This window comes from Columba livia, chromosome 5 (assembly GCF_036013475.1).
Source record: "Columba livia isolate bColLiv1 breed racing homer chromosome 5, bColLiv1.pat.W.v2, whole genome shotgun sequence".
NCBI lineage: Eukaryota > Metazoa > Chordata > Aves > Columbiformes > Columbidae > Columba > Columba livia.
This window is the reverse complement of record NC_088606.1, coordinates 516495-543181: the sequence shown is the minus strand read 5'-3', so window position 1 is coordinate 543181 and position 26687 is coordinate 516495. Positions and strand designations below refer to the sequence as shown.

Genomic DNA, 26687 nt, shown 5'->3' with positions numbered 1-26687 from the left:
ACAGAATTCTAACACGAGAGCAAAGCGAGTGGTAACAATTAATTATAGAGGCTACCAGTGTGCGTGTTATTCTGTTCATGCCCTTCCGGCAGTGTCAGTTATGTTATTTCTGAGATGTACCAAAGCCGTTTCAGTTATTCCATTGGAAGCAGAGCCCAGCAGCCGTGCCGGCACAGCCGCGGGAACCGGCGTCCGGGCGCTGGGGACCGGCACCGCGACCGCCCATCGGGAGCCGCACACGTGTGAAGGGAAATGCCAGGGCCTTGATAAAGGAATCAAAGGGAGATGTTTATTTTGCAAAGACTCTATTATGCATAGTCTGAGAAAACACTAATCAGTAGTGGAAATCATTTTTGGAGAATCTGAAGGAACAGCCAGACGCTTGCATGTTATCTGCATAACAATGAAACCAAAGGTTACCCTGATTAAAAGTAGAATGAGAAAAACATATACAGTGGAATAAGCAATGAGACCCGGTGGTAGCAAGGTATGAAAAATGTCCTTTTTCCGCAGTATGGCAGACATGGTAATTCACAAGAGAAGGAACAGGACTATGATATTATGCAGAAGAAGCTGAAAATGTCCGTTCCCTCGGCTGTGGGTGATGGTGAAGCCGTCAGACCCAGACCTGTTGGGCACAGTCCATGTCCCTGTCCCCGGACCTGTGGGGACACAGTCCGTGCCCCTGTCCCCCACCAGCAGGAGCTGCTGACACAGGGCCAGAGCTGCAAAGGCATCCAAGGTGTGTTTGAACCAGAAGTTCCCTTTCCCATCACACCTCGGCAAGTCAGATAAAATGATAAATCCTCTGCAAAGAGAACTCCCTCCAAGACAACTCTCCTGCAAGGCAGAAAGGCCAGGGGGTCACCCCGCAGGGCTCAGCCCCATCCCCGTTCACGTACCCACACATCGTGCACCGACCTGCACAAGGTCCTTCCACCGCCGGGCCGGCCGGTCCAGCACCAGCGTGCACTGGGACGGTACCAGCCCGGTGTCATTTTGAGCTGGTTTTCTGCAGTCCTCGTTGCAGAGGGAGAAGAAACAGACAACAGAAACCTTTTTTTTTCTTAAGCCATCCCCAAACCATCAGCTTAAGGGAAGAGCCTGATTTGGAAACCTTGGCAAAGTTATTAGCAGCTAAAATGAGTTTTTGTAATGAGGACTATCTGGCAAACATTTTTATCATTGTTGCCAGCATTGTCTCTAAGCACCCATTTCTTTAAACAAGGCACGGTAAATTAATATAATGGAGAAGAAATAACTATTGTTATGTATTTACTCTTCACTCTCCTGTGTCTAAGTACAGGTGATTCGTTTAAGGAAACGTGGACACTTGTGTACTTTCTCAGCTCTAATTTGTTTGTAAAGGGAGGAGGACTGGAAATCTTTGATTAAAGCGTTTGGACCTCTTGCAGCAGCACTGCACTGATTTCAAAGAACAGCTGTATTTGCAATCCATGTGTCTGTTAAATCGAACCATATCAAGCATGCTGGGTATATTTTAGCCTGAACATGAGACAGAAAGAGACATCTGGAATGCCATAGCTGATGTAATAAGTTTGAACTACATTTTAAATTGTATGCATGGATCCTGTTCATTTTGTGCAGTATTTTCTATCTCATCAGTTTCAGCTCTGCACCCCTTGCCCAAAAGAGAGAGCGTGGATTTCACGGTGCTGCAGCACCTGAATTCGTGTTCCGTTCCATTTCACAGAGCTGGCAAGGGCAGGATTGCTTTTGTTTTCTATTACAAACAAAAAAATGCACAGGGCTTTTTCCCCCGGGCTCAGAGCCCATGGGAGGGGTGTCCCTGGTGTCCCTGTGGCAGAGGGCTGGCGAGGACAGACAGACAGCCTGGGGACGGTGGCAGCGCGGAGCAGGGCCTGGCCCCGGCCTCTCATTTCCACGGGCGTCACCTGCGTCTCTGCGTCCCCAACCAGCGCTGCGGTTCTTCGTCAGCCCACAAAACACCGCTGACTCACTTACTTAATTTATGCAATGCTGCATGTTAAAGAGTCTCTGCAATTATCCAGTAAAGTCTATTATTCTAGATTAAAGCTGTGCGAATACAGTAATAGAATACATGACTATTTGTTTGAATCCTAAGCTAATTTCAGCACGAACATGCATGAGACATCTCTATATTCATGTCCAATTTCCATTCCCATTGAAACTCTGCTAGTAAGAGCTCTATAGTAAGTTCATTCTCAACCATAGTCCACTCACTTTTGTCGTAAGAAAAAGGTTCAGACTCTGCAGGTAAAGCTTTGCAGCTCGGCTCGTGCCTGGTCCCAGGTTGCGCAGTGATGGGTGAGACACGGACCAGCGTGTGGCACGAAGTCACTGCTCAGACATGGAACGACAGCAGTGGAGTCAGAGTCCAAACAGGACGGAAATTCCAGTGCCACGGTGTCAGTTGGTCACAACAGCCCCGTGCCCAGGGACACCCCGGCGGTCCCAGATGTCCCGCAGCCAGGGACCTGCCTCCTGAAGGACCGACAGTGAGTCTGGGACCAGCTCTTAAGCTTCAAACCTTTCCCCCATTATCCCACAGCTATGATGGTTTTCTGACTCTCCTGTAGCCAGATGAAAACTTGTACTCAATTAACAGCAGGACAGCAGGAGAACTCTCTTTCCTGTGCCCCGGTTCTGATCCGGGTCCGCGGTGGTTCTCACTGAGGACCCCGGGGCATCGCAGTCTTTTGAAGCCTGCTTCTATCAGTGCTCACAAAGCAGCACCACTGATAGCCAGAAGATGGATTAAGACGGACTAAATACCTGAGGAACAAAGAAAACAGAAGTTTTATAAAAGTTTTATTTTTAACTAGAAGTTGCCCACTCTGATATCTGATAATATTTTTCTTTGAAATTTCCTGTGTTCTTACTTGGATAAAATTACACCAGTAACTATGGGCAGGGAACTTAGGTCCTTGCTGATTCTCTGCTCAGTCACTCACAGGCCTGACCAGGCTATGGCAAGGACTCACCTGATCTTCTTGAGCAACCACAGACACAGACTAATTCATTTCCACATTAAAAGTGACTTCCTGTGGCAAGATATTGCCACCCTGAAGCTTCCAGCAGCAGGAGCAGCTCTCCACGGATGCCATGCAGGTCTGGTGAGTCCCTGGAAAAGGAAAATACAACCTTTTGTTCAGGAAAGGAGAAGGGGCAGGGAGACAGGAAAGGGCAGATGTTCCCGGCACATTCCTGGTGGCACGGATGCTCCATGGGCAGGAGGGACAGCAGAGGGTCCCGGGCAGCGCCCCTGCCCTGCTCTGCCCCTGCTCACCCGCCATGCCCAGGGCCGCCCGGCACCACGGGCTCCTCCTCACCCAAACCGCTCGTGTGCTCCTGCGAATCGAGTTATTTCAGCTAAATGACACATCCAATTTTGTTTGGCAAGTGGCGCGTGTGTGCTGAACTTTCCCTCGTCACAGAGCATCCGGCGCGTTCACCTCTTTGGCATTCTGCATTTAAACTCCAGCGCTGACCTTTTCAAACATAATTATTCTTACTTCCCATGGAAGGTCTGACACTTTTGGACAGATGAATAGATTTGCCCTTATTCCTCCTATACAGAGTAAATATGATCAATAGGAATATCCTTCCAGTTTTCTCTCCCCTTGCTCTCCCCCACGTGTCTTCACACTTCTGAAGAGTCTCCTGAAGGTGTCCAACTACCAGGTCTCCTTCTTCAAATACCAGAACAGAAGATTAAGGCTTTGTGCATGGGCTGGATTGAGTTTTATTTCAGAGACCTGGGCTGGGCTGACTGGAACAGTAAAGACCCAAAGTGAGTGTCAGGGGCCAGGAAGGCTTCCCTGAAATAACGCTCACTTACTGCGGAAATGGGTCATTTATCCAGATTTTTGTCAGGATTACCTAATTCAGTGGTACTCCTGCAATGCATGTGGTTGCCTTACATGTGGCAGTGGCCATAACAGAATTATGTCCCTGTAGGTGTGACCTTACCTAAGGTCTCCTCCTGAGACAGGTTCCAGTTGCCATCTGAAACACCCCGGAACACACGATGCCTGCCTTCCAGGTGCCTCTTCAGAGAGGAGTGCTTCCCCATCCAGTGTCACCGTGTCCACCAGCCCCACATGGTCATTCAAGAATGCTCAGAAGTCTCCAATGGCCATAGGAACCTCCGTCTCCAATGGTCATGGACACCTCCATCTCCAATGACCATAGGCATCTCCATTTCCAGTGGCCATGGATGTCTCAATCTCCAATGGTCATGGACACCTCCATCTCCAGTGGCCATGGACACCTCTATCACCAGTGACCGTCAGTAGCTCCATCTCCAACGGCCCCGGGTATGTGCATCCAGGATTTAACGTGTGGCCAGGAAGCTTCTGCCCAGGCTGCACAAGCCCCAGAGCTCCCTGCAGAGCCCACGGTGGCTCCATGACCTGCCCTTGGCTCCTTCTCTCAGCATGGCCAAACAGAACATTTGACCAAAAATGCTGAATTATGCTCCTGAAAACCCTAACTTACAGACTTTTGTGCTTATGCAGTAATTCCAGTTTAAAATAAATTACAGCAAGATTACGCAAATAATTGGTTTTTCATTTGTTTCATTATTTTCTAGCTTCTTGAAAATAACAAGAGTAATAAGAATAAAACCAAAAATAAGTCTACCCGAGTTTACTTTTTTCAGTGCAAAAGAGCAACTTCAGTTTGCTCTTTTATTGATAAGACTCATCACTATTTCATTTTGACAAATTTAAAATGTAAATGTTTGGAAATTAAATATTGATTCTTTTTTTTAAACGAAAGAAATTGCTGTGTCTTCTGGAAAATATTTTACCTCACACAGTTCAGTAAAATTTGACCAAATTCTCTAATACCTTGCCAAGGTCTTATTTTTAGCCGGCGTTATCTGAGAGAGAAAGTAAAACACAGGAGCCAGGCACACCTTCAGACCTCAGGAAAAACAATTTCAAAATACATATGTATGCCCCATGACTTCTCATGGCAGGACTGATGATACTTTCTCCCTCGCCATGTCCTTGGTGTGACGGTGCGAGTCTGTCCCTCGGTGTCACCGCGTGGAACCGCCCCCTGCAGCGGCGGAGGCAGCGCCGTGGCCTGTGGGGTCACCCCGGGACAGCAGCCGGGTGAGGAGGTGACAAAGCTCCTGGTGCTGTGCCACTGCCCGAGGGACACGAGAGCTGCCAGGAACCCCCGGAGAGCTCCGAGAAACCTCGGACACAGAATCCATCCCGCCCGCAGCCACCCCCGCACCTGCCGGGCTTGGGCTCATTCTGCCAGGACGGCACGGGGCTGCGCCCTGGCTGAACCAACCACGGGGAGCTACAGCTTCAGAATACCAAACAGCTGGGGAAAAAGCCCTGCAGGTCACTTGCCAACATAGGTCAAGAAGCAGCAAACAAACTAAGTTCATGTAAGTATTTTCTTACATCTCCAGTCATGCATATGTATATAAATCACACTGTGTGGCGTTTGAAATCAAGTTCTGGTGACAAACGGATTTATTCAGATAGCAGCAGTTAAATAACCTACCGTTCTTCAAATAAACTTAAAATTGTGCTGCCATTGTTACTGATAAAAATGGACTCAGAATCCCATAGGGAAAAACACCCTTGTTTCTAGAGGGGGATGAAAGCAGCACCAGCTCATGGTTCCCTACAGCGAGCGTCTGCAAGTAAACAGAGCCCCAGGCTTTGAGCAGCTTATGGAAATGCGCAAACACCCAGGTCCTCCTGTCGCCTTTGCACATCACGCTGCTGGGTTACTTTAACGCATCAGTTATTCTTATTCCTTTACAGCTGTATTTTGTAATTAATTCTTTGCTCAGTACCAGGGGACTGGCCTGCTCTCCTTGTCTCGGGTGTTTTCTGTATGTCCCACGAGCAGAGTGGGTGGCACGGCTGTGTCCCTTGTGCAAAGGGGACCCTGCTGGGACTGCACCCAGCAGTGCTGGTGCCTGCATGGGTGGCAGAGCGGGATCAGTGCCCACATCTGCCCAGAAAATCCCGTGTTCTGCTCCTTCTCCTCTCCCCGCCGTAGCAGACGCCTCTGTCCGTCTGTCCCCATGGCACCCCAAAGCACCACCACCCTGCACAAACACTTTCTCTTTCGGGGTGACCTTTGGCTCGTCACCGTGAGAAAACACTGCCAGTTGTGGGGTTCATGGGGGAGATGGGCAGAGCTCTGCCGGGGGAACAGGGTAGGACGGAGGTTTTGCGAGAAGGGATTAACTGTCTTCCCATTTGGAGACCTGCATTATAGAAAGGCACTAGAGAGCTGAAGGAATTATATAATTAAGAGCAAACTTAATATTAAACCTCTTTCATATCACAGTGAACCCTCTTTCATATCACAGTGAACCATTTGCACAAAATTAGATGCTTCCTTCACCGCGATCACATCTGAAGTGCAGATTAAAGGATCCTACATTTTGCATTTCCAAAATTCCATGGCTTATACCCCTCTAATTTATTAACTTCAGATGCATATCTCCAGTCCCAGAAGAGCTTAACATGAGCTGCGAGGCTGAGCCCTCACAGGATCAGTGGCAAACTGGCAAGGTCATCCCATCCTCCCGTTGCCATGGCGATAGTGTGATAATATAGAACATGGCAACACCATCTTTCTACCAGTTCCTACAGTTCAGCTCTTGGCTTTGTCTGAGCTCCCCTGAAATGGAGGCGAGATAAAAGGCGCGCTAACGGCAGAGAGGGCAGAGCTGGAGAAGCTGCCTACGAGTTTTATGCCCATTCCCTGAATCAGAAGAGTTTTCAACAAAGGTTTTCTTTCTAAGGTATGGTGTGTGTCTCAGAAGTGCCATGCTTCTGGTGATCCTGCATTTGGAGATCTGGATCCCACCAGAGATCATTTTTTTGGTTGTTGATCAGGAGGTATTTTCCTCACAAGCAAAACTAAATTTCACCTGTTCCATTATTAGAACTCAGTCGTGCTGAAAGCAAAACAACGGGGGGGTGACAAAGCATATTTTGGTGTTGGAAAAAGAAGCAGAGGGTCTGGCACACAGCTTATTCCGCGTACCTGGAGAGGACGATGCTGTGACACAGCTCGACATGGTCCCTCCTCCAGCGGACACCTGGTGGGGCGGTGGGGCTGGGACGGTCTGTCCCCACATGGGCGAGGTTGCTTTCCAAGGACGGGCAACAGCTTTTCAGCCCAAATCCTTCCTGTGTCTGGAAACAAAAGGTTTTCAAACCTCAGCTCTTCGCAGTGAGGGCGGCTCCAGTGAGCATCTCACGCGTCTGGATTTAGAAGTTTGAATTGCTCACAGAGTAATGTTTCTAGTATTTGATTAAGTAATCAGAAGCTCTGAATTCTGATTCTGAGAATTCTGGAATTATTTTAGAATTGCAGGAATATATATGTATTCGTATGTCTACGTGTGTACACATATACACATGCATCTACAGATTCAGACGTGAGTTCCACAAGCACTCCATGAACCAGCCACGTAACTGCTGTCCCCAGAGACCTGCCTTGCTTTCCCATGTCTCATTTTTAGTTTGTCTGTTGGAGCTCCCGAGGGTTTGTCAGGCTGTGGGAGAGAACGGGCCGTTGGCCATGGGAGAGGACGGGCCATTGGCCATGGGAGAGGACAGGGCATCGACTGTGGGAGAGAACGGGCCATTGGCAGTGGGACAGGACGGGCCATTGGCAGTGGGAGAGGACAGGTCATCAGCTGTGGGAGAGGACGGGCCATCGGCAGCGCTCCCAGTAGTCACAGCTGATGCTCCGCTCGTCGCTCACACCGAGACGCAGCATGATGGGGCTGGGAAAGAATTTCCACTGCCCATCTCCTGTGAACATCAGGACTACAGCCCACCCTTTTATTGTGAGCAAGGTCTATTGTTCTAACAAAAACTGGTCAATATTTTAAAATTATTTGCCCAGAAACAGAAAGACTACTCCTTGAACAGAGAGTGCCACATGAAACTTTCTTCTGAAGGAAGTCATCTAAGGAACAGCCGACTGGGACTGGAAGTAAGCAACAGTTCCTAGACACCTAAATACAGCTGTTAAGAGCATTCTTGCTCTGCAAGCTGAACAGAGAGATGTAAAAAAGGATATGTCATTATGGTGCACTATATTATCGTATTTTAAAGTTGTCTTCAGCTGTAACAAGCTCTAAGGTATTTCCCAGAGTGATGAAGTATTTAACAAAAATAAGACAAAGAGTCACTGGAGACCTTAGTGGCTTGCATGCCCTTTGAAACACTTTACTGGTCCAGAAGGTATTAGCTTAATTCCCTCTTCTAGTTAAAACTGTGATGCTTTCTCTAAAAGTAGAAAGATTTCAATAGATTTGCAAAACTCTTTTAGCTTCATTCAGCATATCTGGATAAAATTTCCATACAGTTCTCATTTCATCTGTGTAGAAAAAGAGACACTATGAAGGATACCATTGTCTGATGAGAATACCTTACTGCAACTTCCTTAAGCAGCGTCCAGACCTTCCAGCGTGAATCCCCCAGGAACCCAGCATTCCCTCTCCCGCGGTGCCCGAGGGTCAGGCAGCTCTCCTGCCGCGTGGCTTGCCGGCCCGGCAGCCTCACCATGACCAGTGCCCGCGGTGGCCAAACAGCCTCCAAAGAGCCGAAACCTGCCCTGAGGCCCAACGTGTGGTTGTGTCTGTGTGACCCGCACGTTTTTACCCCCTTCTAGTTGCTGTTGACTTGCATGTTCCTCTCTGCTCATCCCGTGGCCCAACGTGTCCTTAGGAGCTCTTGTTCCAACGTCAGCACAAGGTTTGCAGTGGCTCCAAGCAGCACCAGAATGCTCAACGTGTTGCTCGGGGTCACACACACACAGACAACAGCTGGAAACCAAGGGCTCGTTTCTCTTGGCTGCTCCATGTCCTCCCATGGCAGGACCAGGACGCAGCACCAGGAGCTTCTCCTGGCTCTCCTCAAACAGACCCACAAATCAAGAATGTCCCTGTCCCTGCAGGCTGGACGGGCGACTCCAAACCCCAGAGGGGGCAGCTGGACGCTGAGCCTCGCTGGAGACATGCAGCCATCGGCTCTGGGGACACTGTGACCCCCGTACCCCCGCACCGGCTGCTGTCTGGTTCAGGTGACTTTTCTTGTCCCCTGTTCCAGCAGGACAAACGTTCTGTTCCCTCCCTCTGCTCACATTCTTTGCACCGCAGCCACTAATGACCCTTTTCTCTCAATAATGTAATGTAATCATACAGAGCTGGCAGTGATTCAGCCTAACCTGTATTTAACTTGAATTTGCTGCTTCTTGCCAGACCCGAACATCACACCTTCCTCACTACAAGTCTCGAGCTCAAAGCAGTTAACCTTTTCTTTTTTTTTTCCTGTACTGCCTGGATTTCAGCTTATTTTCCAAAGAAATGATCTTCTCTGAGCATGCAACAATCCTATAATTAAACTAATTTGCCCTTGTGGCATAGAGGTAACATAATTGGCAGGTAAGGATACTTGATATTTTAATAACAGTGAGATATATAAGAAATGTTTCTCACCTTCGGCCGGCTGTGAGCAGGAGCTGCTGTGCTTTGTGCCTTTACGATCTTCATCCGTCCTTCCGACCTGTCATTCCCCAGAACTCCATTTTCCAAATGACCCAGTAGCTCACTCAAATAAGCTGAACTCCTCTGCAAAGAGAATCAATCATTTCCTACAAGATCTTACTAAGAAACATTCTGAGCTTGCTAAACTAATACACCAAATTCCATATGCGATGACAAAACTTTCAAAAGGTTAACGTTTTAATGCAAGCGCTGAGTCTGAAAATGGAAAGAGTCTTTGATGTCTGAACCTGCCTATTACAGAAATGTCACAGGACTGGGCTTCACCAGTGATTCCTTCTAATGGCACCTTTGGCAGGGGCAAGAATTAAAATCTGACAACAGTCCCTCCTGTGGTATTTTGACAGTTCCGTGCCTGACCTTTTCAAGCCACGTGTGCAACTATCTGTGCTTTTAATCATCTGGGAAAAGACGTTGCAAAAATCCCATAGAATGAAAAATAAACACAATTCCCAAAACTTTCCTAAGTCCAGAGGGCGGGACGATGCCGAAGGGTGTTGTTGCACCTCTTCTGCCTCCCCTTCAGGCTCCTCTGCTCCCTGACCAGGAGAGCGCAGCGAGTTCCCTGTGTGACGTGTGACGTGACATGTGACATGTGATGTGTGATATGTGACACATGACGTGTGACAAGTGATGTGTGACGTGTGACGTCCTCCCAGACATCCCCACAGAGGTTTAGGGGACCCGGCACTTTTGTAAGAGTTTCAGAGGAGAGAAAGATAAAGAGTGTTTCATTTGTGCCCTTGAGGATCAATGTTTAGCATTAAAAGGCTTTCTAAGGATTAATTTGCAGTTTTTTTCTAAATATATCTAACAACATTTTGAGGAACTGTTACCAGGTAGTTAAAAATAAGCTCATCAGATGAAATTTAGAAATCAGAAAGAGGATGAAGAACTGGAAACAAGAGACGAATCTGTCTTTTGTTTAGTCATAGTGAATGGCTATTTAGGAATAATGCCTGGAGAACTCAGGCATGCAGATGTCTCACTGAACAGCGAGGTAAGAGATGTCAGTCATTAAACCGGGAGGAAGGTGCACCGAGGCAGCTCTGTGGCAAGGAGGAGGTTACATTCTGTGACTTCATTAGATGTGGAAGAAAACCACATCGGGCTGGCCTAGGGCAAACTGATCGCCCTTTTATGCAAGCTGGTGCGTTCACAGCTGCTCCCCTTCCCGGGGCACCTGTCCAGGAACAGAAAACACGCAGCTCATAGGGAAGTGAGGTCGAGGGAGGAATGAGACAGACGAGCAACCAAGTAGGGACAGAAGGAGGTAAAAGTATCCAAGGGGAGTGAGGGCTGGGGCCGGCAGAGGGATGAGGCTGGGCACCCACCGCTGTGCAGGGCAAGCGCCAGGATCCTGTCCCCATCCGCACCAGCCCCGACCTCCCCCCGAGCACGACCAGCAGCCCGAACTCCACATCTCATCTGCTGTGGGAAAGTTAACAGCTCACACTCTGTTCCCGTTTTTGTATGAACCAGAGAAAATACTTTTACTGCCTTACTTTGGCAACATTTCCATGAAAAAGTTGTTGTTTCTTTTCAGCAGATATGAAGAGATATAATAAAAATAGACACAGTGTTATATGATCTTTTTCATTTTATCCAACAACTGTTCCATCACAATGAGAAACATTGTCTAGCAGCACAACCTCCCAGCCCCGAGCACAAACTGGAAGCCCGGACAGGCTGCACAGCCCAGCCAGCAGCTGGCACCAGCCCGGCTGGGGCCGGTGGCCGCAGTGGTGACGGAGCGCAGCTGAGCGGTCACCCTGCTGCTCGCCCTCTGCGCAGCCCCGCGCCCTGTCCCGCTGCAGCATCGCCCGCACGGGCAGGGGGCAGGGATGCAGGCACCAGGTACACACACCCGCCATGAAATCAACCTGTGCGTGGCACTAAGCTGTTTCAAAAGCCGTGCACAGCCCTCTCAGGAGATGGGGTTACGAGAACCAGGAATTGCTGAAGATAATCCATGTTCCCCAGGAGCTCCTGTGGAATGCAGGAGCTGCCTCTCAGGAGACAGAAATTCTCGCTCAGGGCAGGATGGTTGTTGCCATAACACTTTAAAATTCCATTATATTTCGGTCCCATGAAGCACTGCCACAGATGCCAGCCCCACCGGGCAAGCGCCGCGCGCGGCCCGTGCAGCTCACACCGGGCGCGAGGCCCCGGGATTTATTCATAGAAGCAATTTTAAAATGTAGTTTATCATCGCTGCCTCCCTCAGCCAGGATTCCCGCACACACAGAGCACGGGCCCGCCGCCCTGTGCTCAAAGAGGGGTTGTCGAGGGTTAGGATTGCGGGGTGACAATAAAACCCTGGCAGATGTATTGTTAACCCCCTCTCCCCCCACACACTTCCCCCTCCCTCTCCCCCCTTTTCACTAAGGAGAGGCAATTGGAAGGAAAAGAAGCACAGAGTGAAGAGAGTTGGAAAAAATTAAAGATGTTTTACTAATGCTACTAATAAGAATAGAGAAAATAATACAAAATATACAAAACCAATCTTGAAAGTCTCAGCAACTGCAGAGCCGGCATCCAAAGTCCTGGATTAGACTCTGCAGCCAACCGGAGCTGGATTCAGTCTCTCACTAGGCCTCAGTTCGCAGGGACGACTAGCAAGGTCCTCTCCTAAGGTCGGCCATAAGCAGAAGGGAAAAGGGAAAAATCACACGAGATCCTCGTGATCTCCCACTTTTATATGCAGTATTCACGTGAATGGAATGTTATACACAGTTGGTCAGTTTCTTGCTCACTTGCTTCTCGTCGCCCCTCTCGCGAGATGTCCATCTGTGCTTATCAATAAGTTTGCATTCCATTGCTGTGTTTACCAAAACATGTGTCTGGTTCTCCAGGAAAATGCAGTTAATATGAAGCCTTTAGCTAACAGGCAAAATTCACTGAAAGAGATACTTGTTTTTAACAAAACCAGGACAGGGGTGCAGGCAGTGTCCATGGGGAGCACAGGCCAGCTGCCCTGTGCTCAAAGAGGGGTGCAGGCAGTGTCCCACCCTGTGCTCAAAGAGGGGTGCAGCCAGTGCCCATGGGGAGCACAGGCCAGCTGCCCTGTGCTCAAAGAGGGGTGCAGGCAGTGTCCATGGGGAGCACAGGCCAGCCGCCCTGTGCTCAAAGAGGGGTGCAGGCGGTGTCCCACCCTGTGCTCAAAGAGGGGTGCAGGCAGTGTCCCGCCCTGTGCTCAAAGAGGGGTGCAGGCAGTGTCCGCAGGGACGGGTTTGCAGCAGGGGCTCCCCTGCCCTCTCCAGCCCAGGAGTCCCTGTGCAATGGGGCTCAGGCAGCATCAAGAGGTGCAAATCTAAAAGAGGATTTTGTCAGCGAGGCAGGGAATGTTAATGCAGTCAGAGTGGGAATAGTTTGATATTTAGATGTGAATTAATCAGGAAAAGGCTCTTTCATAAGCCAACGACAGAAAGTGAGAACAAACCTATTTAACTGAACTCCAGGGAGAGGACAGTATTCAACCAGGAGCCTGAAAGGACAATGATCAGCGCCAGAGGACGGGCACCCGCCCTCACAGCACGAAACACAGAGACCTGGAGGCAAACAGGAACCAGAGTGATCACAGACCCTGGATGCCACCGCCCCAGGACCTGCAGCGACTCACTGGACACATTCCCACCTCTGTTCCTGTGAGATGCAGGTGATTTTGTATAGAACCATAGAGTTATTCAGGTTGATTCCCTCAGTACCACTTGCTCAGGCGCTGGCCACAGCGGGGTTATCTCCATCTGAGCCACTTGCAGCAGAGCATCACCAACGGCCGTGTCGGTAAAGATGCCACAAACAGCATCACCACAGAAATCCCTCGTCCTCCAGATGTAATGCTGGGTGATGCTCTGCTTAGTACAGGGATGAATGTGACATGTTAGGGCTTCTTTCTCATTAGAACGAGGAGTAGAGCTTTTGATGAGTGGAAGAAGCATAATATTGAAAAAGAAAAAAAAACACTTATCACTTAAAATTATTGTTTCTTAAGTCTCATTTTCTTTTCTGTATGGACCATTAACAACTGGAATAGCAGAGTTATCAGAGAATCACAGAATGGTTTGGGTTGGAAGGAATCACACAGATCACTCAGTTCCCCCCCTGCCATGACAGGGACATCTTCACCAGCTTGGGTTGCTCAGACCCCATCCAGCCTGGCCTGGGATGTCTCCAGGGATGGTTCATCCACCACCTCTCTGGGTACCTGGGCCAGGCTCTCACCACCCTCAGGGCAACAATTTCTTCCTTACACCTAATCTAAATCTCCCCTCATTCAGTTTAAAGCCGTCACTGCTTGTCTTATCACTGCATGTGCTTGTAAGAAGCCCCTCTCCAGCTTTCCTGTAGGTCCCTTTATTTACTGAAAGGCTGCTCCAAGGTGTCCCCGAACCCTTCTCTTGTCCCTCTGGTGCTGGGTCCCCAGAGCCGGGCCAGCCCTGCAGGGGTGTCAGCAGAGCGGAGCGGAGGGGCAGAATCCCCCTGACCTGCTGCTCACGCTGCTGGGGACGCAGCCCGGGACACATGACACATTGTGTGTCATGTTGAGCTTCTCATTAGGTGTTTCCTTTTATGTGCATCCTCTGAAAAAACAAGTTGTTATTATCCTACACTGATAGATTTCATACTACGATGTGAGATAAAAACATTAGGATGTGAGGTGTCATTCTCTCTGATGGTCCAAAATATAAACGTGAGGGGTCTTTTTAACTGCGCTAAAGAAACACATTGGATTCTCTATATTTGCATTTTCATTGAAAAGATAATATGGAATAAACAGAATTCCAAGGTAAACACAAATATATCAATATTACACACATTTTCTTTCTAAATGGCCAATGAATGCCATATTTTTAATGGGGGTACTTCAGAAAATGATACAATAAAAATGCGTATGATACCTATTCAAGCTGCTCTCACTGCTAGCTAGGGCTGAAATCACCAGCCCTAACCCGGACAGCCCGCTGCCCCTGCCACCTGCAAACGAACTCGCGAAGGTCGTGCGGCATTGCCACGGAGCCACTCAAAGAAGGCGGGTCGTACAGATATGTGGGAGCTGTGCAGGGTTCCTGGCCTGAGCAGAGCCCAGGACAGCCCCAGCGCCTCCTCTGGAGACCTGGACATGGGCGGCAGATCCCGTCTGCTGGGAACTGCTTCAGCATCATTCGCAATGGGAAAAACAGCCCAGCTCTGCACCGACCGAGCCTGTGGTTCATTGTGTCCTTTGACATTTAACACACAACGGGAACCCCCCAGCCGTTTGATATTAAATACACGACAAACCCCCCAGCCTAGCTTTCTGAATTGAGCAGAGGAGTGGGTGCATTTTCCAGCGTCACCCGCTTTCCTCCCGGGCACTGGGTGCCTTTGTGCCTCTGTTGCAAGACTGCAGTGATCTGCTGTTATTGCTATTGCTTTTATTTTACAAGTATCCCTTTAGTTATACCTCACTTAAAAATGTGGTTATATAGCACACCAACTGCTTGATCACATATGTATAGAGAAGAGAGCACATTTTGTTCACTGCTGTCCGACTTTCTGGGACAAATGGCAGGAGCTGACCGGTCCGGATCCAGCTAGTGATAAAATCATGCAACAGATTTTAAGCTTCTTCCTAACAGTGATCACTGGCAATAAACACATTAATTGAGATGGTCTGAGGATTTGGAAGCACAGCTAGTGAGGAAAGGTAATGTCCTTCATTTCAACTAATTGTTATGGCCAGAAGTGCACACATTTCTGGAAAATTAAGTCCTTTTATCACATAATATTAATTTCATTATTGTGTTTGGTAAATGTTATTTTAATCTTACTTGGGGTTCAAAGCATATAATTAAAATAATGGTAATTCCAGTCCACTGAGGATGATGTGCCATTGAGCACTGGTGAAAACGCAAAGCCAACCCAAACCCTCCAGAAACGCAGCATCAGTTTCTTGTTACTCCTTTGGCTCTGGTTCCCAAACCTGATGCAGCTGCAAGCTCCCAGTGAAGCCGGAGCCGCTCCAGCGATGGATGGGAGGTGGTTTTGGTCCAGCCTCACTCCTCATCCCCGCTGCAATCAATCGAACGTGTCGGGAAGGCACCAGGCGCTGCCTGCACTTTTTCCCCATATAATATTAGGAAGAGAAAAACATTCAGCAAAAGGTGTGTGGGGAGACTGACTTGAAGTGTATTTAAAATTAAAGAAACTGAGACTACAAGTATTGACATTTCTTTTACTTTCTTATTTGCAAACTTATGTTTATATGCTCCTGACTCCTTCAAAAATAACAGACAAGGAGAACAAAAATAAATGGAAACACATTAAAATTCAAATAGGACACTACCCCGCAGATTTCATTGTGTCCTTACACTGGTGAATCATCCATTGGATGTAATGGGAGCTGTGCTAGGGCAGATACTAAAGCCTCCGAGGTTTGCAGCGTTTCCCTCCTTTGCTTTATAGACATGTATTAACAGAAGACAAAAAGAATAATTGTAAATGATAAGCAGTTCTGTATCTTCAAGGTGGTGAACACGAGAATAGGTCACAGAAAAAACAGCCAGATGGACCAAAAATCAGTACTTTTTAATATATTACCGTGGCAGAATTATTACATAGTTTAGTTCTCCTTATGTTTATGTAAGAAGAAAATAAATAGGCTATATACCTTGAAATATATCACTAGTATCCTAGAATTCTGTTCTAGGAGTTTATTTTACGATCAGTGCCAGGAAGGCTGAGTGAGGAGGAGGATCAGTAAACCAGAGAAATGCGGATGTAAAATACACCTACGGAAAACAACTTCTGAATATCTGCTGTAGGAGCTCAGCCCCTGTCCAGGGACCACAAACCATGTGCACAGAGGAGCCGCAAACCTGGGTGACTTTGGTTTGCCAGCAGTGTGCACCGACCGTAACGGAACCCCGCGAACCTCTGCCAGGTCTGGTAACACACCCTGCACGGGGAACCACGGGATGTGGGTTCGTTTACAATAACGAGGCAGCGGGGGCTAAAGTCACTGCCGAAAAATACAGAGAGGTGAGTCTCATCAGCTTTGTGTTTAGCTGAAAGTCCTCATCTCCACCTGTCTTCAGGGGAGAAATCCAGCTGCACTGCTGTCAGGAGAGCGCTGCTTAGTCTGCAGCTCTGCCCGCCTCCCTGTGACTTCACTTTGGTTTTGAGGTTTGACCTGGATTCAGGGCCGTTTTGGAGAGGCACACGTCAAATTAATATAAACCACATGATTAAATACAGCAGAAATGTGTTTTGGCAGACATAGAAAGATTATTTTTTTATTGATCCAACACTGTTCTTAGTTTAAATTGTATATTCACATAGTCACCGTCCTAGGCATTGCAGGCATCCTTGTACCTCCGAAAAACAATCCTACATACCCTTGAAACACTGCTATCAGCCTTGAAAGAAAGGAGAATTAGAGACAGCTGTCTGCAAAGATAATAATATATAAAATCTGCTTTATAAAAGTATTCATCTTATGTGTGTTAGCTTAAAGAGAAAAACATGCGTATACACACACACGTACACAGCAGGTTACAGCGGCGTGAAACACACGGCCCAGGGTCTGCGCTTTGGTGTGGAGGCGGTGGCCAAGTCCCCACCCCATCCCATCCCATCCCATCCCATCCCATCCCATCCCATCCCATCCCACCCCATCCCATTCCATCCCACCCCATCCCATCCCACCCCATTTAATCCGATGCCATCCCATCCCACCCCATCCTATCCCATCTCATCCCACCCCACCCCACCCCGTCCCATCCTATCCCACCCCATTCCATCCCACCTCGTTCCGTCCTGTCCCATCCCATCCTGTCCCACCCCATCCCATCCCATCCCGCCCTGCCCACCTAGCAACCAGGCTTCTCCAGAGGCAGCCCTCAGCCTGATACTTTTAGCTGGCTGGCACTATCAAGTTTTCGTAAGATAAAATGATTTCAGAAACTTTTTTTTTAATGAACACAGTCTAGATTATCGAGAAACATAGTTATTTTCAATATAGTCCTTCCTTAGCCTTTTCTCAGACCTTGTTTTCTCGTTGCCAGGGCTGCACTGTCTGTGGGACCGGCTGCTCTGCTCTGCCCCGTGCTCAGATGTCCCTCGTGCTGGACCGGGGAGGACACCCGCTGCGGGCTGCAGAGAAACGGGCAGGGGGGGTTACTGGCCTTCACTTTGCTACAGCTACATACTGAAAACAAAACATTCGGCAAAGTTCTCCGCTTATTTACCCATAAGACATTTACCTCTTTTTTCTCTCTTCAGAAAAAAGCAGCTGTTGCCCAAAGTATACAACCTGAGCGCTGAGCTCCAAAGCCACAAGAGTTTACAACACAGATTAGATCATGATGAATAATTCAGAAACCCACACGTGCTGTGCTGTGCAATGAGAGAAGCTAAATGAAAATGTGCCGTTTCGGAATACGCATGCAACAGATGTAAATGGCAAGGCTGTAAGACAATATATGCAAAATATTTGCAAGTAAGTAAACACTTCTGTTCAAAACAACAGTAGAATTTCAGGAAACAACTAGAAAGCACAAAGAACACAGAATCAATGGCAGCTGCTGACGTTTATGGCTGCAGAGCGCACACCGCGCTCCGCGGCCGCTGGGGCAGCAGGGACACGGAGTCACCTCCGCTCTCCGGACGGCAGCGCGAGTAAAGCAAAGCGGAGGGCTGTCTGTGCTTTCAACCGCAAATCTGTTCACTGCAGGCCTTGCTCGGCTGCCCCACCTGCCACTGCAATTCTGCAGGACAGCAGGAATAAAGGCTGTTATTAAGGGCTATCATAGATCAGCTTTGTACGGTACAATAGGCATTGAAATGATGTGTGATGCTGCTATCATTTGCAATTTCAGGCTTTCGATAATTTCAGAAAACTTTACAATATCAAGGTGTTTTCCAGGAAATGGTGAAATGCGCCACCTGGACTGTGAAACAGCGCTGGACCGTGGCTGTCTGCCACGAGTGATGAGGGCACTTTGCTCCTCCTTAGGGAACTCTGCTGCTCTCGATGCCTTCCAACCCAAACCCTTCCATGATTCTATGACTTTTATCATGATTTCTCTACTAATTATGGTGAGCCAATAAGGAAGACTTCTTTTATACACATATATGTGGAAGAAAAAAAGTATTAAACACAGAACAGGACTGATGTCAGAGCAAAGTGGGCAGAAGCTCAACAGGCATCACTCTCCTCTGTTCAGAAGCAGCAGAACAGTACAGTGTTTCAAGTGAGGATGAAACAATATTTTCTCATCCTTAAGGAGATGTTAAACTCCACCCGACACAGTTAAACATTTAGATCACTTAGTCTGGCCAAGATGTGATATTTGTGACGGGAAGGACAGCGGGTGTGACAGACGTGATGAGCAAAGGGCACGTGAGCTGCTGGGGGCTGCGAGCGGTCGGGAGGATGCTGCTGTTAACAGACAGGACACTTCTTCCCATCACCCCTGCAGCATCAGATCACACACATACCTCTTCCAGCACATGCAAGTGTCAGAATGGGGCCTGTGTGTGAGAATATTGCCATCATTTTAGTAATAAATGCATACAGATTTTTGTAACTTTGCTTTATAGTGAAGGATCCACCTCAGACTTTCCCTCCTGGCTCCGGTGAAACGCTGCAGGAGAAAAATCAGTGTGCAGCATGTTAGTCCATGTTCCTGTCATCACTCTGTACTGGTGTTTTTTCTGCACACATCCTTCAAAGTGCTGGAAATGACTCAGGTGGCAAAAGAATCCCCCACCCTTGGCCTTGAAAGAAGAGCGGGCTTGTGGTACAGTGAGTAGAAGTGCCAGAAACCTGGACAGAACATCACAAAATCCAACAAGACCTTCAGTGGCCACTTTAATTCTATTGCTACATATATTTGTATTTGAAACAGTTCACATTTTAACATATGAAAATATATTTTTAAATATTTAAAACTTGGCCATGCAGATAGGTAGTCCAGATATGAGGTTTTGTGCAAATAAGCTTGAGAGATGTCTCACATCACTGAAGTGCTTGTGGTGCGCATAGCAATTCATACGTGAAGAACAGGCAATCTGTGTATTTAAACCTGCCATGGAATTTTCGCTTTGATAATCAGAATCAAAGTGTTATAAAGATTCATAAAATTGCCTAGAGAGGAGTCAGGTACTTGGAAGAAGTGGTGCCTGCAGGTTTCTGAGCAGAAACGGTCCCACTCCTGGTAGACCTTGCGCTCCCCAGCACGCACGGGTCTCCAGGCCTGGGACAGTCCCTGGGGACACAAGGGACGTGGTGGCTGCTTGCTCTGTCACCAAGGGGACAGGGGCCCTCGCTCACCGCCAGCTGCAGGGGGACAACTTTGGATCCAGGGCTAACAACGAGAACAAAGAAAACATATCCAGCTTCGAAGGCATCACATATAACAGACGCAACCTGGACCTGCAGACCGGTGGAAACCAGGAAAGACAGGAAAAAGGTGCAAAAGTACATTAGCAAGCCTGTGAAAATAACCCCAAATGAGCCCTGGAAGAAGGAAGAGGAAACCGTCACCGTGGGCATCATGTCCCTCCAGCCCATGACCTGATGCTGATGACAGACAACGTCACCCTCTCCAGCTGCACTAAGCTGTTGTCCTGAAGGACCAGAGCAAGGGTGGGCACAGCTCTGTCAGAAACGACAGAAGATGAGAAAAGTGTGCATGCTATGCTTTTAACTGCACTGTAAGCATTATTGTGACTTTTGTGTATCTAAGTGCTCTAACTTCATCACCAAGGAAGGTTTGTGCAGATGGTGGTACCCACCATGGCAAAGTCCATCCTCGGTGGCAGCCAGCGTGTTTGCGCCCTGTATTTGCTCGCAGGATTTCACTTTGGCATTGTGGCAGATGAGGGGAAGGTTACCGTTCTGCTCCGATAAAGCAGAGGAAGAGAGAGGATACACTTCATTTGCACTTAGCAACTCACAACAAGTAAATTGGGTGACAAAACCCCATTGCCCAAAGGATACCTGCACACACGAGCTCCTCCAGTCCATGTGGCTGCTAACCAGAGCGCAGCTCCTGAGCATTCCACCCATGAGTCAGCAGGGGTTCTGGTCTGCTAATAATTAAATTCAGGATCAGGAGGAGAGGTCACCTGTGCAAGAGCACAAGCTGCTTAACTTGCCCACAGACCTCCAGCTAGAGCACAGGGCCACCAAGCTGCTTACAAAGCATCTCCTTAATAGCCACTAATCTTTAACCATTTACCTTCCTGTTAATTACAGAGTCATGTCAACCCTTGCTGCCTTTTGCAATTGCTTTCATGGGAAAAGATGACCGGGTTGGCTTTTTAAGGGTACTGTCCTCTTGAGCACACTCCCCTTGTCCAGGACATCTCCCCCTCCCCTGCGATGCAGCGCTGTCCACGAACGCTGCGTCTCCCCCCAGTGCAGGTGCTGTAGTCAGATGCACCTGATGGCGCAGCCATCATACTGATTTTTCCCTGTTGCAGCAGATACTCTCTTGTCCAGTCCCTGAGTACTTGAGGAGAAAAAGCACAAAAATAAGACCATGGCTGGATGCATGTTTCTGAGATGCTGTTTTTAAGGTCCCTGGTAGCGCCCAGCGCTGCCCCGTCACCTCCCCAGTGGGTCGGGGTGAGCCGGCCCAGGGTCTGACACTGGCCAGGGCTGCCCCAGCTCCAGCACTGGGCCGGCAAGGGACAGACGGACTGTCCCCACTGTCATCGGGGCCCAGAGCAGCACTGGGGTGGCCAGAGCCCCTCACAGGCTCCTGCCCCACTGCACAGAGTCTGCACCCGCAATGGGGACACGGGGACATGACCCAGCTCTTGGGGGTCAGAGGTGTGAGGGTGAGGGTGCTGCATGTGCTTGGTTTAGTGTCCCCTCCCTGGGCACCTCCACAGTCCCTCACACCTTCCAAAACCTGCATTGCTGCAGCTTTATTAATTAGTGTTTCTCCTGACAGATGCTAGAGGAACCTGAACTGACAGCAGCTGAAAAAGGAGTCAGGTAGAATTCAGTGCCCAAGGTAGGGCTGTGTGAACCCAGTTGGTGAAAGCCTGGCTTTCACCCCCAAAGCAGAGCAGCAGCAGCAGCAGCAGGAGGGGTCCAGCCCCAACCCGAACCCCAGCCCCAGCCCGTGGCAGTCGGGGTGTCCTGGGAAGGAACGACCAGAACAACCTTGACACCTTGCCTGGCCCACCAAGGTGCTCCCAAAGGTCCGTGAAAAGCCCCAAAGCAGACAAAGCTTTGGAAACTTAATCAGAAACCTCTGGGAAATGAGGTCGAATAATGGAGCTCAGGTGCTGACCCTTCTGACCCAGTAAAACCGGGGCTGCTGAGGCGGGTTCGGGAGGATGAGCACTGGAGAACTGAAGCTGGGCCGGGGTCCTCAGGAGAAAACGCTGGTGGGGGTCTGTGAGGGTATCTGAGTGGGCGAGGGGCTGGGACTGGGGCTGGCACAGGGGCTGGCTGAGCAGCAGTTTGCTGAAGCAGAAAGTTCATGTGGGACTCATTCCCCTTTCAGGGTAATAACCGTGATCTCTCATGTTGCCATTTAACTCTTGTCAGTTGATTTTTATTTTTCTTTTCAATTCCCAAAAAGCCCCATTACTGGAATAACAAAAACATTTGCTAAGCAGTACACATTTTTTAAATTTTTTTTTTTTTAACAAAAGCTCAACAACACAATTGGTGAACAAATTGCTCGTGTAATTTCCCTGAGGATCACCCACCGTCCCTCCCACCCGCGCCCTGCGGGGCGGCGCTCGCTGCGCCGTCGCCGCCGTGCCCGGGCTCCGCGGGGCCCAGCAGCCTGGCCCCGCTGGCACGCCGCGTGCTCTGAGCGCAGCTTATCCGCTTCCTTAGCTTGTGTAGTTTGCTGCCAAATAACAGCGGCTCCTCTTTTCCAAAGGAGCATGGCGTGCATGCAAAACCACTTCAAGAATATGTGCCCTTAGGACATATTATTTTCTTAACTAAAATTCAAGTGCATACTTATTACCCAAATCTTTGTCTCAGAAATAGCTTTGCATTCACATGATGGAATTACAAACCACTAGACAATTTTTAAGACTTGTATGCAAAACTGTTTTTTAACATGGCTTTTATAGTTGTCTTATTTATCTAATCTCCATGAGTCATAATTCCTTTAGGACCACTTTCTTCTTTCTACATCACATCTCGCCAAAACAAATTTTTAAAAAAGCACTGGAAAAACAGAAGGGGTATCCTGCCCTAGCCTGGAGATCTCGTGAAATGCTGCATATAATTCCTATTTGTTGCACCATTTCTAATAGGAACAGACAGCCCGAGTGCTCACAAAGAGAGTCCCCAGGCAAAAGACTCGGGCAGAACATCTCCCTTGGAAATGAGCAAACTGGATAGATTAAAACCAAATTTAAATACATAAATAAATAAATCCCCACGGCTGTTCCTCTGGCAGTTTCCAGCAAGTGTTGGCCAAAACTGGAGGGAGGTGTCTTCCTTTCCCACGACAGGGGAGCAGGGAAGGTGAGCTGGGATCTGCTGTAGCTTGCCGAACGCGACTGTTGGGAAGGGTTTCACAAATCGCAGGTTGAAGCTGCCCCGATGTCGGGTGCTGAGCTCTGGTCACAGCTCTGCCCACACAGCAGGACGGGGACAGGCAGGAGCCCGGGTCCCTCATACAGCACCATTTTACCAGATCCTGTTACCTGCTTTTAACACAGCCTCGCTTCTTTCCTTGCTCAACAGTGACAGGGATTGCCTGCCAGGAGTTCCATTTGTCTCAGGGTAATGAGAGAGACAGACGAAATTCTCATTCTTCACCATGGACAAAGAAATGACGAGGACAGCTGCCCAGAGCCCCAGGGCCAGGCTGGGTGGCTCAGGACACACCAAACAGCTCTTCCAGGCAGCTGAAACCTTTGCTCCTTCTTTCTTAACTCGACTCCATGTGCATTTCACTTGCATTACAATGCAAACGTGGCCTTGTTGGCGTTACCCAGCGATGCTCTGAGACCATCCTGGGCTGCCCTGCCTGTCAGTGCTGGGACCGTTTGTATTAATGTGTCTCTACTCACATCAGCTACCAGCTGTGCCAAGGAGCCGCTGATGCTAAAGACAGAACACACGGGAGAAGGGAGTTGCTGCTGCTGACCTTAAGACAAAAATACCACACCCCTCTTTCTTTTTTGTGTGCACATTCTGGAGACCACATAACAGGTCTTTACATCCAAGCAATGTGATGCAACCTGAGGTAAGATGACAGACTGATCACTAACGCAGAGCCAGAGCTCAGCCCATGCCCTGGCACCCCTAACAGCACCGGGCACGGCTGGGACGTTCCCCTGCTCACCAGGGCTGCCAGAGCAAGGACGACAGTGCTGGTTTCCAGCGCAGCTTCAGCTGCAGGGACCTGCAGGTGGAAATCACTTTATCTGTGCATCAGCAGGGGAAACTGCTGAGGTCTGGGCTCACAGCAGTAAGACAAATGTTTCCCCTGCTAATGGGCACTGCAGCGGGTCTGTGTGCTCACCCTGCAGCCAGCTGGATGGGGACACAATGGGACATGTGGATCAGGGCCACCCCTGCCTGAGCCCCGATGGGGACACAACGGGACATGTGGATGGGGTCCATCCCTGCCTGAGCCCCGATGGGGACACAACGGGACATGTGGATGGGGTCCATCCCTGCCTGAGCCCCGCTGCTGCACGAGCAGAGGACCCACAGTGTCCCTGCTCCAGGGACGGGACACGGAGCAGCTCCTGCCACGCTGCAGCTCTGTCACACTGCAGGCCGTTCGGAGGGTGAGTCCTAATTGTATGATCAGGACAGCAATTAATACCATCATAGACCAGTGAAAATCAGGAGCCGGGCTGCGTAGGACTGGGAATTTTTAATCTGTGATCAATTCTTCTTACAAAAAAAACTCAGAAATCTGAGATTTAAACAGTTTTCACATCTGGAAAAGTATTTTTATTTTCTGTCACTTGACTACCAAAACGTTGAGTTTTCTACAATTCTATTTGGCCAAAGCAACTACAAAACTATATTAACAGTGACCTTACAAGCTATTCCAATCAAGATAGGAAACTGATAATTGAGTTCTAAATCTCCAGGAGGAAAGGTTACTGGAACTTGCTGTCTTTTACATCTGCCCATCATTTTGCTCTTGCAGACTAAGCCAGGAAAGAAATTATAAACTGCTTATAACGTCTTGCTCTGAAACGCCCACCTTTCTTGTTTTAGCCACACAAGACAACTGTTTCTTCAGTTGGGCTCAAGTCACCCCGAAATTCTTTGTGCTGATGCTGATGGAGCTGGTGACCCCTGAATGGGCCATGTTAACAAGAGCTAATTAACCTGTATCTAGTTCTATTATGTGTGGCCAACAATAGCAACAAAGAACATTAGCCCTGGCCCAGAGGCTCAAAATTTAAATGTCCAGGGGGGGTGAAAGGTAGACAAAAATGAAAAGTGGCCCCAAAGTGTCCACGTGCACCAAAAGCAGCTGAAAAGGGGACATGTCTGTGGGCTGCAGGACCAGGGGGTACCAAGGAGTTCTCACTCAGCTTCTTCCTCATAACTTACTGCTTGGCCTTTCCTTTTGTTTGCTGCACTGTCAGAAGAGGATCAATAAGCAGGGAATTTCAGTGAAAAAGCAAACCAAGTATATTTTCAGAACAAAGAAATGCAGGAGTGACTAAGAGCAGGGCAGAAAATAGCAGACCCCTTTCTCCTACTGCATCACATAGCAAGGATTATTATTTTTATCAGATTAATCCATTCATTTTTAATAACCAGCCTTACATAGCCGAACCCCACGGTTTCAGGTTAAGTATCTTCCCAGTCCTCCAGTATCGGCAGGCTTTCCAAGCTGGATCTTGGAGGCTGCTGAGGGTTATTGAGGTTGGGTGGGTGCAGGGAAGGCTTCTCAGGTGAGCGGGGCTGGAGCACCCTGGCAACCCGAGACCCCGGGACAGCCCAAAGCTCCAGCAGTGCCTAAAGCACCGGCCTCCTCCCGCCTCCCTCCCCAGAGCCCTGCCCGGGTCTGGAAGAGCCTGGACCAGCTCCGCTGTCCCCAGCCATGGGCAGGGGGTGCCCCAGCAGGGCAAACACGGAGCGTCTGCCCCCAGCAGCACCACGACCTGCGGCCGCAGGCACAGGGGGTGTGGGTGCCGGGTCTGGCCCTGGGGTATTGGGAACAGCCTGAGAGACAAAGTGCAGATTCCACTTGGGAAGATAACTGTTTCCACATTTTTTCCAAAGGTAAGGAACCCTACGCCAGCTTTGACCAACGTCTTTACAATACACGTTTGCCGCTGGTGCTGTTGTTTGCTTTACCTCCCAAGAAGCCAGCAGATTAGTTACTGTAGAACAGCACATCACCCTGACACCAAGAATTAAAACAAAACATCGCTGACCCGACCATCGAAGACAATGCAAGGATTAGCGCAGTTTCACATCATAATGCCATTTATAAACTCCTGACAAATCACTGATGGTTCATATTGATTCTCTGTGCTGGAGACTGAGAGTTGAAAATCAAAATCCAGAGATTTGCTGAACTGAACTTATAAACACAACTGAGCACAGAGCTGAGCTGAACGGGTGTTTACCCTGGTGCGCTCGTGCTGCAGAGCTGGCGGGAGGCTTGTGTTGTACACTTTGCCTTTCGAATTCAACATTTCGTGGATGTCCTCTCAAAACCATGAGAGCCGGCTGCTGGAATTACTCCAGTTAAACTCCCTGGCCCTTGGGGAGCAGGATGAGTCGTACACTGACAGCTTTTAGGTACAACAACAGCAGTGTGGGAATGGAAATGCCTAACAACAAATGCCGTAGCAAAACCAACCATAGAGTTGTGTGGATGGATTAAGATGGACTAAATACCTGAGGAACAAAGAAAAGAAAAGTTTTATTTTTAACTAGAAGTTACCCACTCTGATATCTGATAATATTTTTCTTTGAAGTTTCCCGTGTTCTTACTTGGATAAAATTACACCAGTAACTATGGGCAGGGAACTTAGGTCCTTGCTGATTCTCTGCTCAGTCACTCACAGGCCTGACCAGGCTATGGCAAGGACTCACCTGATCTTCTTGAGCAACCACAGACACAGACTAATCCATTTCCACATTAAAAGTGACTTC

At 48.7% G+C, this 26687-nt stretch overlaps 1 long non-coding RNA gene across 2 annotated transcripts; it reads right to left on the bottom strand.

The window, feature by feature from the left end:
• Window positions 1–286: 286 nt before the first annotated feature.
• LOC110360601 (uncharacterized) lies at window positions 287–12264 on the bottom strand. 2 transcript variants are annotated; one of them, XR_010472661.1, is made up of 5 exons: window positions 12069–12264; window positions 9506–9637; window positions 7039–7190; window positions 2988–3127; window positions 287–2778 (listed from the first exon to the last, which is right to left on the bottom strand). It is a non-coding gene; the product is annotated as an uncharacterized LOC110360601 (long non-coding RNA). The 2 variants fall into 2 exon arrangements; XR_010472662.1 differs by having other exon boundaries at window positions 12074–12264.
• Window positions 12265–26687: the final 14423 nt, after the last annotated feature.